Below are 17,139 nucleotides of genomic sequence, written 5' to 3'. Positions count from 1 at the left end.
CTTTGCAATTGCACTGACATCCGTGTTCCTAGCATTTGGAGTTAGGACTCGCCTGTTTCCCTAAGGTATATTTGGTTTCATAGCCCAGAGGTGCACAACATTTTTTACCTTTCGATCACATGTATATTTAAAAAAAAAAACAAACAAAGGGTATAATGGTGCTGTTGTTACTGTTTAGCTGAGTGATAAATTAAAAAGTCAGATAAGGAGAAGAAAATAATGTACCAGTAATGCTGAGAATGTTGGTCTTTAGCATTCTTTGGCGTTGTCGTAAATCTCAACTCTCTTCTTCATTAGGAACAAATTGTTGTATAGATCAATGGTTCTGAACTAGACCTCAGGATCCACCCAACCAGTCTGGTTTTCAGGATATCCACAACAAATATGCATGAGAGAGATTTGTGTGCAATTGGGCAATGTATATAAATATATCTTATTTATTTTATTTATTTATTTTTAATTTTTATATACCGAAATTCTTGTAAGAACTACAAATCATTCCGGTTTACATAAAACGATAAACTGCCCCACAGAGAGAGGGGCTTTACATAAAACCGTAGAACAGATAGAACGATATAATTGGCTTTACATATAACCGTAGAACAGATGGAACAATATAACTGTATGTTAATTTAACATAGTAATAAATAAATATTATAGTTTAACAGTAATAAATATAAATATTATAAATACAGTTTAACTATTTAACGTAGAAATGTTGACATATTAACGCTGCAAAATAGATACAATACAATGTGATGAGCTTTTGGACTCAAAGATTGTTGTGCAGTTGCAGGGTCCTCATAGTAGGACTTAGTGCGGTGTCCAAAATTTGGGGATACCTCATATTTAGGATGTTTTTCTTATGCATATTCATTACGGATATAATGAAAACCCAACTGAATGGGTGGGTCATGAGGACTGGGTTGAGAAACACTAGTATAGATCAGTGGATCCCTATATAGTCCACAAGTTTTGCTCAATTGGTAGGGCTTTCCAGCTATCCACAATGAATATGCATGAAGTATGTGAATATACACTGCTGTATATATATCAGTGTATGCAAATACATCTCATGTGTATTTATTGTGGATATCCTCTAAAACAAGGCCTGGTGGGTGCATCTTGAGGACTGGATTGGTAACTACAATGGATGCCAATCTATTTTCTTTTATTCTCTGGTTTTCAGATACTCAGAACAAAAAACATTTATCAGTCTTGGCTCTTTTGCACTTAACTTAATACAATGTGGAAAAATCAGACAATTTTGGAGGTAAGCATGAACTTTACTGAAGGAAATTCTGGATGTTAATAACCCTCAATATTAAAAACTTTATACAGTAAAGCATATTACAGCTAATGTGTGCATTAAAATATGTTTAAAACGTGTTTTGTGTATAATGCATGCACTATGGTGGCGTTAGTATCCCCATAAGCAACCATGTTAAAGATAACATCATTGAATTTGATTTTAATGCAACCTCATATTTAAATATCCAAATACTGTTATAATGAGATCATTATTCATTACTACAGTATTTACAAAGGTGCATTAAGTTTACCTCACTTGCATTGCTCTGATAAATTTAATTTCACCTTCAAGGTGTAATTAACCACTAGTGTACTGACTAACAGGCCGATACAGTACAGTGCGCTCCGATGGAGTGCACTGTACTGTATCGGCTAACAGTGCACTCCGATGGAGCGCACTGTTAGCCTGCTCTTGGGCGTGCTTTTTCCCTTACCCCTTATTCAGTAAGGGGAGGAAAATGCACGTCCAACCCGCGGCACCTAATAGCGCCCTCAATATGGTGATGGCCCTATTAGGTATGCGCGCGGGATACAGAAAGTAAAATGTGCAGCTAAGCCACACATTTTACTTTCAGAAATTAGCGCTGACCCAAAGGTAGGCACTAATTTCTTCCGGCACTGGGAAAGTGCACAGAAAAGCAGTAAAAACTGCTTTTCTGTGCACCCTCCGACTTAATATCATGGCAATATTAAGTCCGAGGTCCCGAAGAGTAAACAAAAGTAAAAAAAAAAAAAAAAATTTGAATTCAGCCCGCGGCTGTCGGGCCGAAAACTGGACGCTCAATTTTGCTGGCGTCCGGTTTCCGAGCCTGTGGCTGTCAGCAGGCTCGAGAACCAACGCCGGCAAAATTGAGCGTCGGCTGTCAAACCCTCTGACAGCCGCCGCTCCGGGCTAAAAGGAGGCGCTATGGACGCGCTAGTGTCCCTAGCGCCGCCTTTTCCCCGTTTCTACCGCACCACCTAATTTGAATACTGAATCGCGCGCGCCGGGAGAGCAGGCGTTCGTCCGCTCTCCTGCGGACTTTACTGAATCGGCCTGTGAGTCAGTGTACTAGCAATTAAGAAAGGCAGGTAGTGTCCTGGGCCTCAGCCCCACCCCCAGCGTGGTGCATCATCCACCTGTCTGGAACACCCGCATGTGCTTCCCACCTCCAGGGGACTATAAAGGAGAGGAAAGCAGCCTGCCTTGCTCCTGCCACTTTGCCAGTTCTTACCAAACTGGCAGCCTTGCTGCCCAATATTTTGAACTGCACGTGTGATGGGGCTTGGGGGATCGTCCAGTTTGGAGAGAGATGGGTGGAAGATTGGTCACTCTGAAAAGTTTGGTCTCTGCAGTGATAACTTCCCTCCCCTTCCCACATCAGGTTCCCTGCAAGCTGTGTTAACTGGACTACATATCTGGCCTGGTTTAAGCAGGGCTGCAGGGACTAACTCAGGATGCTGATGCATTATAATGGCCCTGTTTTGTTTAATGTGGCCATTTTAATGTGGCAGCCTTTTGCATCTTATTAATTTATTATTATGTTACATATTAAACAGCGCTTTAATGTGGGCATTTGAATAGGCAGGTAATGTGTGTTTACATTCTATTTTAACATCTGTTAGTACATAAACTCCTAAGTCCTGGTATTACTTGGGGAGACGAAAGGAATACTGAGTGTAAGGTGGTGCACTAGAAAGTTTATCACTTTAGCTCTGGTAGCTGCTAGAAAGGCTATACTGATTGTATGGATTGTAAAGGGTCCACTGGACATGCCATCCAGGCTTACTCTTACGATCAATCTCTTAGTTTTGGACAGAACTGATGCATGGCCATCCAAAAAGCTATTTATTTTGCATGATTGGCGCAGCTTTACTGACTGGCTCCCATTACTTTCAAAGCAGTCTCTTAATAGCACTTTCACTGCTGTAAATTGGAGAGTCCCTTGGTCTTTTTGCTTTAACTGTGGTTAACCTTTAAACTTGAGTTATGATTCTGCACCAGGGTGTGTGCATGGTTAAATGGGATTATATAGGCAGCCTTTGATATTGGTAAAATCTTTCAGGCATAACCTAAATAGGTGATGTTTAATTATGCTAGAAGAACACTAGCATGGCATGCAGACTTTTAAAATTATTCTGTGAAAACATATATATAACTGGTGCTAGGATATTTATTGATACAATTCTTTCTTTTATTATGGGAAAAGTGGTCTTATTACATAGGCGTTTACATTTAGAAGTATGGAGTTCTCTGGAACTCTCTCAAATGAAGACCTGTTGAGGGAAGAGATGCAATCAATGAATACTTGTGTATCAAGGTACATGTCTAACAATTCACCACTGTGTAAAGGTATGTTGATTATCTGCTGCTTTGAATTGTCTAGTAGCATATACGGATAATGCAGTGCTGAGTCATAGAACTCTTCAGAAGAATTTCAAGAATGTTCAGGAGTGAATAACTTTTTCTTCCAGCTGTGCAGTGACACTCACATACACGCAATTTTGATATCCAAGATTAGGTGCTATCATAGGAATAGCAAATTAAAGGCCTAAGGCCAGATGACCTAAGCATTTTTCCCATAGATGCAAAATGGGGAAAACTCTTTAACACATCTGGCCCTCAAAGGTATTTCAGAAATGTGTTCCTGTGCATGCAGTTCAACCTTGAGGCATACACATGATCGATGTTTTCAGGACCTTAACTATAATTCAACAAGCAGAGGAACTTGCCTGTTGGTGAGTATCCTGATTTTTTGACCAGTTACTGAATCGTAGATACTTAAATATTTTATGTCGGATTAAGGAAGTTCTTTAAACAGATTGCATATTTTCTGGTTCAGATTAAGAAAATTTAGTGCCTTCTATCTCTCATTCAGTGTGGGCCCTGTATATTTGAGCTTTCTAAGCTTCTGTGGTGTTTTTGCCTTTCTTTGTAAGGGAATAATTTTCTTTTCTTATTAATAGATTATTAATAACAATGCATCAGCATTGACATCTGTGTCATTGTCTTGGGTAGGTATTGTGAATACAAGGATATGTTAATACCTACTCTGTCAGATCTACCTCTTATGTTCGTCCCATTTTTAGATATTTTGGTTTTTGCTAATATTTTCTGTGCTACATTCTTTGATGTATGTATGCCTTTCCACTAGTAGTATTCCAGTATTTTCATTATCCAGTGTATTTTTCTGCATTGTGCCCTATTCTTTATTTGATGCAAAAGTTGTAGCCTGTCTGTCATCTCTTCTAGTTCTGTGCAGTCCTTTTATCTATTGCTTCCCGAAAAGTTAAAGGTTGAAAGTTAGTGTCAGCATTTGCAGGTTTCTGGAACAGTCACACTAAGACCTATTAAAAACGCAGACCAGCTGCAGAGTTAGTTTGTTCCTTGTGTGCCTGGTGCTTGAGTAGAATGGAGGGGAATTAACCAAGGCCTAAAGAGCCTGATTTTCATTTACATACATAAAATCCAGTTTTATGTGCATAAATGACTCTTACAAAAAAAGACTTTGCTGCAAGTAGCCTGAGCGGGAGGTGGGAGGGGGGGGGGGGGGGGGAGAGAGAAATTCTTTATGGGGGCGCAATCTGATACTCTATATATGGACCATTTTAAGGGGGCACTTTGATTTGGAGTGAAATTTCGGGAGGTGGGTTGGGGTTAGGGGTGTATTGTTACAGACACATTCAGAGGTATCCATTGTAAAATTGACCTCACTAAAGAGGTCTCTCACTGATGTGCCTAACAACCTTTTAAAATTTTACCTTTAAGCGCATAAGTCAATCTGCATAAGTTACCGCCTCCAAAGAGGTGTAAACTTATGTAAGTTAATTTATGCACATACCAGGCCAATTATCCAAGCATTTTCACAGTGAACTTATATTCTATGGCTCACTTTGAAAATGCTGACTAAAGTCTGCATGTACAACTTATTTGCAGGCTTTAGCTCACCATACACAGTTATAAAATTATCTTAAAACTTGTAACGAGGTGTGTCTCCCTTGGTGGTTGCAGTTATGCATGTCAACCAAAACTGTCTAAACAACGTATCCTTTCATGTTATCCCTTGCAAGGAACATATAATTTGAGTATATTAGCTGTTTCAACAGTGAGCCTGCAAACTAACAATGCAATCCTAGCAGTGTTGTGCAGATGAAACAAGTCCATGAGATGATATTTAAAATGCCTTTCGCATCTTGTAGTTGGGCCGCATGGTGTTATGATACTTTTGTGACAAGGACTATGGGAAAAGGGCATAAAATTTTCATGAAATTGCAGTCAGATGTGAATGGCATTATATCGTAAACACAGTCACAGTGAACCCGCTTGGCCAGATAATACCATGTTAACCTTCAAAACCCACATTATAATTCTATGAGCCCTACTTAAAAGTGGACCCTTTATTACCATATTTCTAATCCTCTGCTATTGAGAAGGTTGGTATGTTAATATTTAATTTTTTAAACAATCAGATCCCTCTTTAATACATGTTGTCCATGCCAGGATGTGGAGTGCATTTTTTTTTATATATTAAGTTTTTGCATTTATTATTAATGCAGGAGTTAATTACTTTTTTATTGGTGCTTCTTAGGTTATTTCCTAATGTAGTATCCTGTTATCTTAAATCAGGCCAACTTTCGTCGTTCATCTCTTTCTGCTACTGAGAGAAAGCAAATTTATAGCCCAAGGCTTCTTTTTTTGGTGTCAATTTTGTAACAAAGAGAAGAGTCAATGTAAAACTAGAGTGCAGATCAAGCTACTGTGCATATGATTACCCAATGGCATTACCAAATGGTTCAATGATAGAGAAAAAAAGCAAAATGTTCTTACCTTACTAGTATTCACTATTCCTCTGACAGAAAGTTTTACAGGGAGGGGGCGATATTCTGAGTGTAAATGGATGTTGACAGGAAAGACCCCTTTGAAAATTGTCTCTCTCCTCCCCCTGCCCCAATGTGGGTAAAAATATTCATGCTGTTCACAGTACGCATACTTCTATCTGCATGAAAAAAGGGATGGGGACAGATCAGGGGAGCCCAAGTATGCATGGAGATTTTCATTTTGAAATTTCCATACATGCTTTCATGGTTATACTTTGCACCTGATCCTATGAAGATGCAAAGTACGTGAGAACTTTTGTATTTGCATTGTGAAATGAGCTTGCAGTCCCATGGATACTTTCCCCATGGCCAGTTTCAAAATTGTCTTCCCCATCTTTAAATGGGCATCATAATGAAATCTTAGGGGTTGATTTTCAAAGGGTTATGCACGTAATATACGTGCGTAACCCCCAAAAACCTACCTCTGCGCGCGCTGAGCCTATTTTGCATAGGCTCGGTGGCGTGCGCAAGCCCCAGGACGTGCGTATGTCCTGGGGCTTCGAAAAAGGGGCGGTCCGGGGGCGGGGCCGTGGGCTTGGCGGTGGTCCGGGGGCAGGCCCGAGTCCTCTGGCACAGCGTGCCGGGGGATGGTGCGCCGGCGCGCGCAAATGTACACCCACACGTGTGCTGGGGTACATTTGTGCGTGCCGGGTAGCGCGCACAAATGTACCCTGCGCACGCTTCTTTAAAAATCTGGCCCTTAATATTTAGCACCAAAATTAACCAAGGCCTAAAGAGCGTGATTTTCATTTACGCACATAAAATCCAGTTTTATGTGCATAAATGATTCTTACAAAAAAGACTTTGCTGCTGTGTGCATCGAAGTACGTGCATAAGCCAGTTATGCATGTACTTTTATACAAACTCAGAGATGATTTCCAGTAGGTCAGGGGGTGGGGTGTGTGTGGGGGAAGGGGTGGAGTTGGAATTTCTGCATACACTTTTTCATTTAAAAAAGTACAAGGTTTACATTTTAAAACTCTTGCATGTGCAAGGCCATTTACGTGCGTAAGTGGCCTGAGCGGGGAGCTATGTGAAGGTGGGTGTTCCAGAACTGACGTGTGCCGTTTTGCTACTGCTCCTTGTGGGTGCAGGAGTCAGGAGAACACAGAGAGAGAGAGAGAGAGAGAGAGAGAAAGAGAGAAAAAGAGAGAGAGAGAGGCTCTCTATGGGGCTCAGTCTGATACTCTATATATGGACCATTTTAAGGGGGCACTTTGATTCGGGATGAAATTCCGGGAGGTGGGTTGGGGCTAGGGGTGTATTGTTTCATACACATTCAGAGGTATCCATTGTAAAATTGACCTCACTAAAGAGGTCTCTCACTCATGTGCCTAACAACCTTTTAAAATCTACCTTTAACATTTCAATTGATATTTTACCACTGTAAAGTTATTGTATCACACATAACCACTGTTTGGCTGTTTAATCTGCTGACTGTATAGGGAAGACAAATACCGAAAAGGCAAGACTTGTCTGTTAACTGTGGCAAAGTGCCAATTCAGAAGGTCTTTCGATTCATCATAATATCTGATGTGAAAGTGCCTTCGGTGTTCTCATTAGCCATGTACTCTATTTATTTGCTCTTGAGTATCTGGATAAATCCCTCAAGTATACTTTCACATAAAGCTTTTAACACATTTATTTCTTACTGAGTCAAATGCTTTCTTGTGGCCAGTAGGTGTTACATAAAATGGTATGCTGTGCTATTCTAATCTTGCTATTTATTTCTGACCTGGATATGATGCATTCTGGGGCACAAGAGAAGTACCTGATTGCACTGCCTTGGAATTCATTACCCATTATGACTGTAGGAAACAGCATCTGTTCCAGGGTGGTGCAGGTGTGGTGGAAAAATTAGGCACCATATTAACAATGAAAACTATGCGAGCTTAAAAATATTCATAGAGAGGATAATTTCAAAATTGTTCGCATGCGCCCATTTTTGCGTGTATATGGGCACACAGTAATTTACTACTATATTTTATAACCTGCGCACAAATGATATTACATCTGAAACAATGTATTCTTGAACCCACCCACCATGGTGGACATATATCCTTGATCAGATTCTGATCTTTGAGCATGTGTCTAATTCACATATTCTTACTTATATAAGAATAGAACCTGTAGTGTGATCAGATCATTATTTCATTTCTTTTGATTTATCTTTTTCAATAATAATAAAACCACTAAGTGCTAAAAACAAGCAAGCGCCTGTTGATTAAAGCTTGTTTTAGTCAGAATGGATTTCAGCTAAGGGTAATTTGGACAATAGTTCTATTGATCATTTGGCTGAGTCTTTGGACACAGCCTTTCATTCTATTATTGATAGAATTGTCCTGGTTAAATGTAAGGTTACTCATAGAGGCCATACCAGAGTTCCTTGGTTTGACTCGGCATTGGTTGTTAAAAAAAGGCTAATGAGAATGCATGAGAGGAAGTGGAGGAAATATAGCTCTGATATTACACTAAATCATTATATACAAGCCAGGAAGGATTATAAGAAATTATTTGAAACAATGAGGAAAAGTTGTTTTTACCTCTCAGCATCAAAAATCCCTAAGTCATCCACATGATTTGTTTAATACTGTGAAGAAAATCACTGAAGGCCCAAAGAGTATTGATTCCTCTTTAAATTTTTCTGCGGAAGATTTTGCTTTCTTTCTACATAATAACATTTAGGGGCAGATTTTAAAAAGTTGCGCGAGCGCGTACTTTTGTTCGTGCAGCAGGCGCGAACAAAAGTACGCCTGATTTTATAAGATATGCGCGTAGCCATGCGTATCTTATAAAATCTGGGGTTGGCGTGCGCAAGGCTGCGCAAAATCGGCAGCCTGTGTGCGCTGAGCCGCGCAGCCTGCCTCCGTTCCCTCCGAGGCCGCTCCGAAATCGGAGCGGCCTCGGAGGGAACTTTCCTTCGCCCTCCCCGCACCTTCCCCTCCCTTCCCCTACCTAACCCACCCCCTGGCCCTATCTAACCCCCCCCTTACCTTTGTCGGCAAAGTTACGCCTGCTGGAAGCAGGCGTAACTTTGCGCACATCGGCCGGCAGCCCCGCTCCGTCCTCCGGTCCCGGGGGCTGGTCTGGAGGCCTCGACCACGCCCCCGGGCCGGCACCACACCCCTGGGCCCGCCCCCGAAACACCACGGCCCGCCCCCGAAATGCCACGTCAGTAGGCCCTGCCCCCGACACATCCCCGACACGCCCCCTTACAAAAGCCCCGGGACTTACGCACGTCCCGGGGCTTTACGCGCGCTGGCGGCCTATGCAAAATAGGCACGCCGGCGCGCGCGGGCCTTTGAAAATCCGCCCCTTAGGTTTTAGTAGTAAACCTGCAGTCAGTGGTTAATTCAACTTTACTGGCTCAGACTCCCATAACGTGGGAAACATTTCAAGATGGCCAATCAGAAGTAGAAAAATATTTGTTCCAGCTTAAGAATTCATTTTGTTTTATGGATCCCTGCCCCACTTTTATATTGTATCTACTTAGGGATGATTTTCTTGATACTCTGGTTATGTTGTATAATCATTTGTTGTTTGAAGGTATTGTTCCTACCTTAAATGAGGTAACTTGAATAATGGCTTTCCCTCCTGTTTTTGTCCAGTCTCTAACTTAGGTATGTTAGGGAAAAAAATTGGAGGAATTGGCTTATTGTCAGTTCATGGATTTTCTGAATGAAAATAACATTCTTCAGTAGTTTCAGGGTGGGTTCAGAGAGAAATAGAGCACTGAAAGTCTGCTGGTTTCTGTCATGAACTATCTATTATGTGAATTTGATCGGGGAGGGCTGTTATTGGGGTATTTCTTGACATATCATCAACCTTTGATACTATGCTATTTTGCTAGACCGGTTAAAAGGTCTTGGAGTGGGGGGTACAGTATTCAAATGGTTTGAATCCTATCTTTATAAACGAGAGCAACAAGTTAGGATTGGGGAGTCTTTCTCCACTTTGTTTACTGTTCCATCTGGGTGCCGCAAGGGCTGGTGTTGTGCCGCTTTATATAATGTATATATGCGATCACTGTGTACTATATTAGATCAATATTCTATTATGTTTATTATTTATTTTATTATTATTATTAAAGGCTTTTATATACCGACTTTCTTGATACACATCAAATCAACTCGGTTTACATTGAACTAAGCAGAAAATCAATTAACCAATCAACAAGAGAAAAGGAGCATAAAAGTTACATTATAACAAGGATGCCTTAACTTGGAGTAAGAAATAAAGCGGGGGAGAACAAAATAAATAGATAAATACTATATACAAAAGAGGGGGGCAAGGAGCCAACCTCTTTAATAGATACTATGCATGAAAATATGGATAAATTTGTTTACATAAGTGGGTGATGGAACAATTCTTGATGTTTAGAAAACAACAATTCTTGATGTTTAGAAAGTATGCAGATGACATACAGCTATACTTTCCTGTTGATATTTCCCTGCAAGTTAACTTGATGTTGATTGTTGAGATACTTGAAATCATCAATAATTGGATGTAAGAAAATCATCTTAAGTTGAATGTTGATAAAACTGAAATAATTTGTGTTAAATCTATAGTTCAAAATTTGGGTTTTCTATTTGATTCTCAATTATAATTTTGTCCACAAGGTCATCACATTTTAAGGGTGCCATTTTATAAATTTTGACTTCTCAGACATCTACGATATATCCTGGATATGGATAATTTTCGGACAATAGTGCAATCTTTTGTGTTTACAGTGATTGATTACTGCAGCTCTTTATTTATTGGTGTACTGGCCTCCACTATCCATCTTCTACAGTTATTGCAGAATTCAGCTGCTTGCCTAATTTCGGGTAGCCATAGATGGGACCATGTACCCCCATTGTTAATCGAGCTCCATTGGCTTCCTCTCAGTAGGCAAGTTGAATTTAAAACACTGATGCTTGCTTTTAAAGCTTTGAAGGTTGAGGGACTTTCCTATTTGGCCTTATTGCTTAAAATATATAAACTCACTAGGAATTTGCGGCCCCAAGAGAAAATATTACTCCAAGAACCACTATTAGGCAGGCCCATTTAGTGGAGCCTCATAAATGAGCTTTTTCCGTCACTGGTCCATTATTGTGGAATTTGCACCGGAAGCTTTGAGAAATATTGATGATGTTATACAGTTTCGCAAACATTTGAAAGCATTTTTGTTTTGCAGGAAGTGGCGTTGTTGCAATGGTACATTGTTTTTTATTAATATTGGGGTAGATTTTTTAAAAAAGCGCGTTCGCGTACTTTTGTTGGTGCACCAGGCGCCAACAAAAGTACGCTGGATTTTATAAGATACGCGCATATCTTCTAAAATCCTGGATTGGCGCGCGCAAGGCTGCCGATTTTGGGCAGCCGGCGCGCGCCGAGCCGAGCAGCCTGTCACCGTTCCCTCCGAGGCCGCTCCGAAATTGGAGCGGCCTCGGAGGGAACTTTCTTTCGCCCTCCCCTCACCTTCCCCTCCCTTCCCCTACCTAACCCACCCCCCCCCCCCGGCCCTATCTAAACCCCCTCCTACCTTTATCCACGGATTTACGCCTCCCGGAGGGAGACGTAAATCCACGCGCGCCAGCGGGCTGCTGGCGTGCCGAGATTCGACCTGGGGGCGGTTCCGGAGGGCGCGGCCACGCCCCCTAAATGCCCCGGGCCGAAACCACGCCCCCGGGTCCGCCCTGAAATGCCATGTCCCGCCCCCAAAACGCCGCGTCGTTCGGCCCCGCCCAGACACGCCCCCTTCCGAAAACCCCGGGACCTACGCGCGTCCCGGGGTTCTGTGCGCGCCGGCGGCCTATGGAAAATAGGTGCGCCGGCGCGCAAGGCCCTGCTCGCATAAATCCGGGCGGATTTACGCGAGCAGGGCTTTTAAAATCCGCCCGACTGTGTATTTATTAGTTTAATTATTGTTTTATCATTTTTATGTTCTTATTGTATTTTTATCTTGTTGTAATCCACCTAGCATGGAGATCCATTCTAGGTGGAATAGAAATTGTTTTAAATAAATAAAGTGCCCAGATATGCTTGCATATCTAAAAACCATGAGCTGCACAAGCTCGGACTTATTTATTTTTTTATTTTGAACTTTTATATACCGACATTCATGTGGAAAATTACATATCATATCGGTTTACAATGAAACGGATATTGCATAAAGCATAACATTACATAGAACAGGGGTTACATTGAACTGGGAACCAGAGGATAAATCTAGGATAAATATAACTAAAAGCTGTTCAAAAGGTGAAACACGTAAGGAGCGGAACCTAGAATGAACAAATCAAACACCATAAATTAGATTGAACATAACAAACACAATAAATTATTTGAGAATAAATATAAAATAATAAGCCAATATAAGATAGTACGACCAGTCCTGTCAAGAGAGAAGAACGTTTGACCTTTAAGGTGGGAGATTGTACTTCCATTAGTGGGTAAAAAGATTCATTTGGAGAGCCGGGATAGTTCATTCCTTTTCGATTCCCTCCGGATTTTCTCGCAGTGAACAGTAACACTTTGATTGATTTGATTTGTCTGGTTGCTTGATATGTCTCCATGTTCTGGTTCTTTCAGACGCTCTATTTCCTGATGCCAGAAATTGGTGACATTAATGCAGCTGGACACATCATTAGACAACCTCTCAATCTCATTTTCGTATTCTTCTTTCTTTAATGCCCAATCTTTTGTTTTATATCGGAGCCTCGAGTTCGCATTTTTTAATTTTCTGTTTTCTGTCCTCAAAGCTTCGGTTTCTTGAATAGACTTACTGCTGTCTAGAAAGGCATAAATTTCATGTACAAGCTTTTGTCTTTTTTCCTTGTTTTGAAGGGCTTCCATACAGAGATCATTCTTCTCAAATATCTGTTCATCATTTTCTTGAGTTTCCAGTAACGGCATTTTCAGGAGAAATTCGGATCCAGTAGCACCACCAACCTGGCTGCAAGCTGATAAATGCCATTTTATCTGGCTAAGTAGCGGCATGTAGCTAGATAAGTCTGAAAGGTGCTATTTAGATGGACAAGTAGCATTTTTCAGACTTATCCAGCTATGTAGGCCTGCTGCTTCTTAGCTAGATAAATCGGAATATAGCCAGATAAGTGCTGCTATTTATTCGAATAAGTTCAGATTTGGCCAGCTAAGTAGCAGAAAAGGTGCTACTTAGCTGAATAAGTTGGAAAATAGCCGGATAAGTGTGCGCAACTCATATACTTATGTATTTGTACTTACAGATTTACAAGGATACGCATGTAGATTTTAATTGCATTAATTTGGGGTTTCCCCCCTATAAATCGGCGCTTACATGCTTATGTCAGGGTATTGTATGACATGCGCGTGCAATGAAATAACCAGTTTTAACAATTAGTCTACCAGTTTGCTCAGACCCTCCTAGTTCTTCAGCCTGAAGTCCCCTACCCAGACCCTCTACCCTGTCATTTTTCGTTTTTACAATTGTTAACAGTCACTTACACCTGATATTGAGAAGTAAATATGCACATTTAAAATACTTAGGGGTAGATTTTCAGACCGCGTGAATAGGCGTACTTTTGCTGGCGCATCAGGCGCAAGCAAAAGTACGCGGGATTTTAGTAGATATGCGCGGAGCCGCGCAAATCCGGGATCGGCGCGCGCAAGGCTATGGATTCTGTATAGCCGGCGCGCGCCAAGCCGCGCAGCCTACCTCCGTTCCCTCCGAGGCCGCTCCGAAATCGGAGCGGCCTCGGAAGGAACTTTCTTTTGCCCTCCCCTCACCTTCCCCTCCCTTCCCCTACCTAACCCACCTGCCCGGCCCTGTCTAAACCCCATCCTTTCCTTTGTCGGGGGATTTACGCCTCCCAGAGGGAGGCGTAAATCCCCGCGCGCCAGCAGGCCTGGGGGCGGGTCCAGAGGGCGCGGCCATGCCCCCGGACCGCCCCGTGCCGTAACCACGCCCCCGACACGCCCCCCTCCGACAACCCCTGGACTTACGCGAGTCCCAGGGCTCTGCGCGCGCCGGTAGGCCTATGTAAAATAGGCTCACCGGCGCGCAGGGCCCTGCTCGCCTAAATCCGCCCGGATTTGGGCGGATTTAGGCGAGCAGGGCTCTTAAAATCCGCCCCTTAGTGCATTTAATTTTGGTAGGTTTTAAAATAGCAACTTATTTATGTACATGTTGGCCCTCCTTGGAATGCCCCTGGCACACTCATTTTTCATACACTCGGTTTTACGTGTGGTCTCAATTATATTTATGCATATGTTGCCATTTTATAAATACTTCTTAATCAAAGACCCAGAAAATAGCAGGAAAATATTAATCAGAAAAAATCCGACGTGCTAATATAGGAGAATCCTGATGATGATCAAGTATGTACCTTCATACGTAGCTTGAAAATTTTTTTAAAGCTATCGTGTCTGTAAGCCTAATAGTTTAGAGGCTTTAAAAATCATTAGGTACCTTGATCATTAGTTTTAACTTATTTGCTTGCACTCGTTGGTATGGATGAGATTGCCATCTGTCACTGTATGACAGGTAATTTTACGTTTGTCAATACCACTTATCTCATATGGTCCGGTGGACTCTACTGAATGTGGTCAACTCTGGTGGTAATTATGAAGCCGACATCTAGATGTTTTGGAGACCCAACGCTCCTTCTTCACGGGCTTTACACTGCCAGGGTATCCGGCTGCGAGAAACTGCTCTGGAATGTGGTTCAATTGACTGTAAACTTATTACATAGCATGATAGCTGATGGTGGTAAAAGATTTCTTCCAAACGAGATTGTAAACAATTCGTTGTATGCTGTAATTAGGTGTTTTTGAAATCACTGGATATTCCCTGTTAGGGCTACTTCGGATAACTGAAGTGATAACTTCAGTGATAACGCTCATAGACGTGTTTAGCTGAAAAGCGGCGCATGACGGTGTAGGGTAATGTACCTTTAATGCGCTCGTTAAAGGTACATTACCCAACACCAAAGCCTAGGCCTGGCCTTGGCCCTGATGCTGAAGCTTGAGGCTCTGAGGCCTGATTCTAGTGCTGAGGTCTAGGCCAGTGTTGAGGCCTGGTTTCAGCACTAGGGCCCGGCCAGTCCTGCAGCCTTTTCCTGGCAGTGGGGCCCAGTCCTGACACCTGGTTCAGGCACCAAGGCCTGGGTCTGGCAGTAGGGCCTGGCCATGAGGTCTGGTCTAGGCACTGAGACCTAGGCCTGCAACTCCAGACATCTTCTGTGTGTCTCTGCACTTGAAAAAAGATGCCATCCATCTGGAGGATGGTGCCAGAATAATGTCACTTCAGCATTTGCCTTTTCAAGTGCCTGGACACAGATTGCTGGAGGCCTGGCCTAGGCCTAAGCACCAAGATCAGACCTCGTGTCTGGACCTAGGCCTCTGTGCTGGGACAGGCCTCAGTACTGGACCCTAGTGTAGGAGCAAGCCCCAGCACCCTGTCTAGATATTGGACATGGACCAGGACTAGGCCTTGGTGGTGGGTGTAGGCATTGATGCTGGGATTAGGTCTCAGGGGCCAGTCCAGATCCTGGCCTAGGTCTTGGCATTGGAACCAGACCTCAGCGCCAGGATCAGGCCTCAGGGCCTGGCCCAGCCCAAGCCTTGACCATGACATGATGCCTAACCCTGGTGCTGGGGCCTGGGGCTGAGGCCTGGTTCCAATGCCAAGACCTAGGCCAGGACCTGAACTGGCCCCTGAGACCTAGTCCCAGCATCAGTGCCTAAACCCAAGCCAGGCATGGTCTCCCCAGAGGCCTGTCTTTTTTTTGTCAATGCACCGAACACAGAAATAACTGCAACTTTTTTGACATTTTCAGAGGAGGCTGTTCTTGGTTTGTTTTTTTCCAATCAAACAAAATATTGCCTCATTCGTTGCATTTTTTGCATTTGTTAAAAACAAATGAAGAACCCTGGTGAATTATTTAGCAAGTAACTTGTACGTGTAGATTTGGAGGGATCATTTTCAAAATGTACTTATGTGTGTAAGTCCACTGTGAAAAATGATGTAACTTATGCGTTTATTTGCCAATTTGTTTATGTGGAATGTTACAGAATTACTCTCTCAGTCGACTGGTTCTTTCTTTGGGGGCCTGATAGTTTCTTCCTGCTCCTTTGGACTTTCAGCTCGATCAGAACTGGGGCTGGGATCCAGTGCCATGAGCCTTTCATTCACAGTTACCTAAGGATTTTTCCCCATTTTATATCCTCTCTCATTTCACCTAGCACAATCTTTGAATTGAGAGTTCTTGGTCAGGGGTCATGCAGCAGGGCTCCTTCCAGAACTTTACAATCTGATCTGGGAATCGAACCTGGTCCCTCCACATGACTGTAGCTATTGGGTCATCTCTACTGGCTCACCTCTTCAAAGAGTAGCCTCCTAATACGTGACATGTACTACTATCATCTAGAAAACTGTCACTTGAAATGAGCACAGATTTTAATTAACAGCACTGGAACAGAACACTGCAGTGACATATAGACAGCCTCTAGACCATATAAACAATAATGTAACTTATAGAGTTTTACTTGGAAATATCTACGTTTTGCAGGGTGGTTTTTGAAACCAATTAAATTACCTTTCGGTTTGGATTGCAGGAAATTAAAATTTGAAACAAGAGTGTTTGAATGGCAGTCTTCTGAATAATTAGATCCTGAATATAAATAGTAATTTAATACTTTTGAATTAATTATTTAGGTCCTTTGCAAAAATTTTTTAAAGAAAACTCTTTAAGTTATTTCAAACAGTATTGTGTCGATGCGCATATCAACTAAATGCTTTGAAGTTATTTTGGCTAAATGTCTTTCGTACTAGTGCAGAGAATGTTGTGGAAATATTAAATAATAATAAAACAACAAGGCAGCCACAGGTAGTGTTTAATGGTACATAGGTAAACAAAATTTCAAAATTGTATTGTGAAATTCCCAGGTATCCCCATTAATTTTCTGTATAATCTTTTACATTAGAAAAGTTGTGGCTGAATTTAGAAT

General features: G+C 42.0%; 1 protein-coding gene across 8 annotated transcripts in view; it reads left to right on the top strand.

Annotated features, from left to right (window-relative positions):
- RALGPS1 (Ral GEF with PH domain and SH3 binding motif 1) overlaps positions 1-17,139 on the top strand; it is a 965,034-nt gene that overhangs the window by 88,097 nt on the left and 859,798 nt on the right. The window contains exon 2 of one of the 8 annotated variants that reach the window (XM_029614235.1): positions 1,190-1,273. The exons of the other annotated variants lie outside the window; for them this stretch is intronic. The gene's annotated coding sequence lies outside the window, so the exon portion shown is untranslated. The remainder of the gene's footprint in view (positions 1-1,189; positions 1,274-17,139) is intronic. 8 annotated transcript variants of the gene reach the window in all.

This window comes from Rhinatrema bivittatum, chromosome 8, assembly GCF_901001135.1.
Source record: "Rhinatrema bivittatum chromosome 8, aRhiBiv1.1, whole genome shotgun sequence".
Lineage (NCBI taxonomy): Eukaryota > Metazoa > Chordata > Amphibia > Gymnophiona > Rhinatrematidae > Rhinatrema > Rhinatrema bivittatum.
This window is presented reverse-complemented; position numbering and strand designations above follow the sequence as displayed.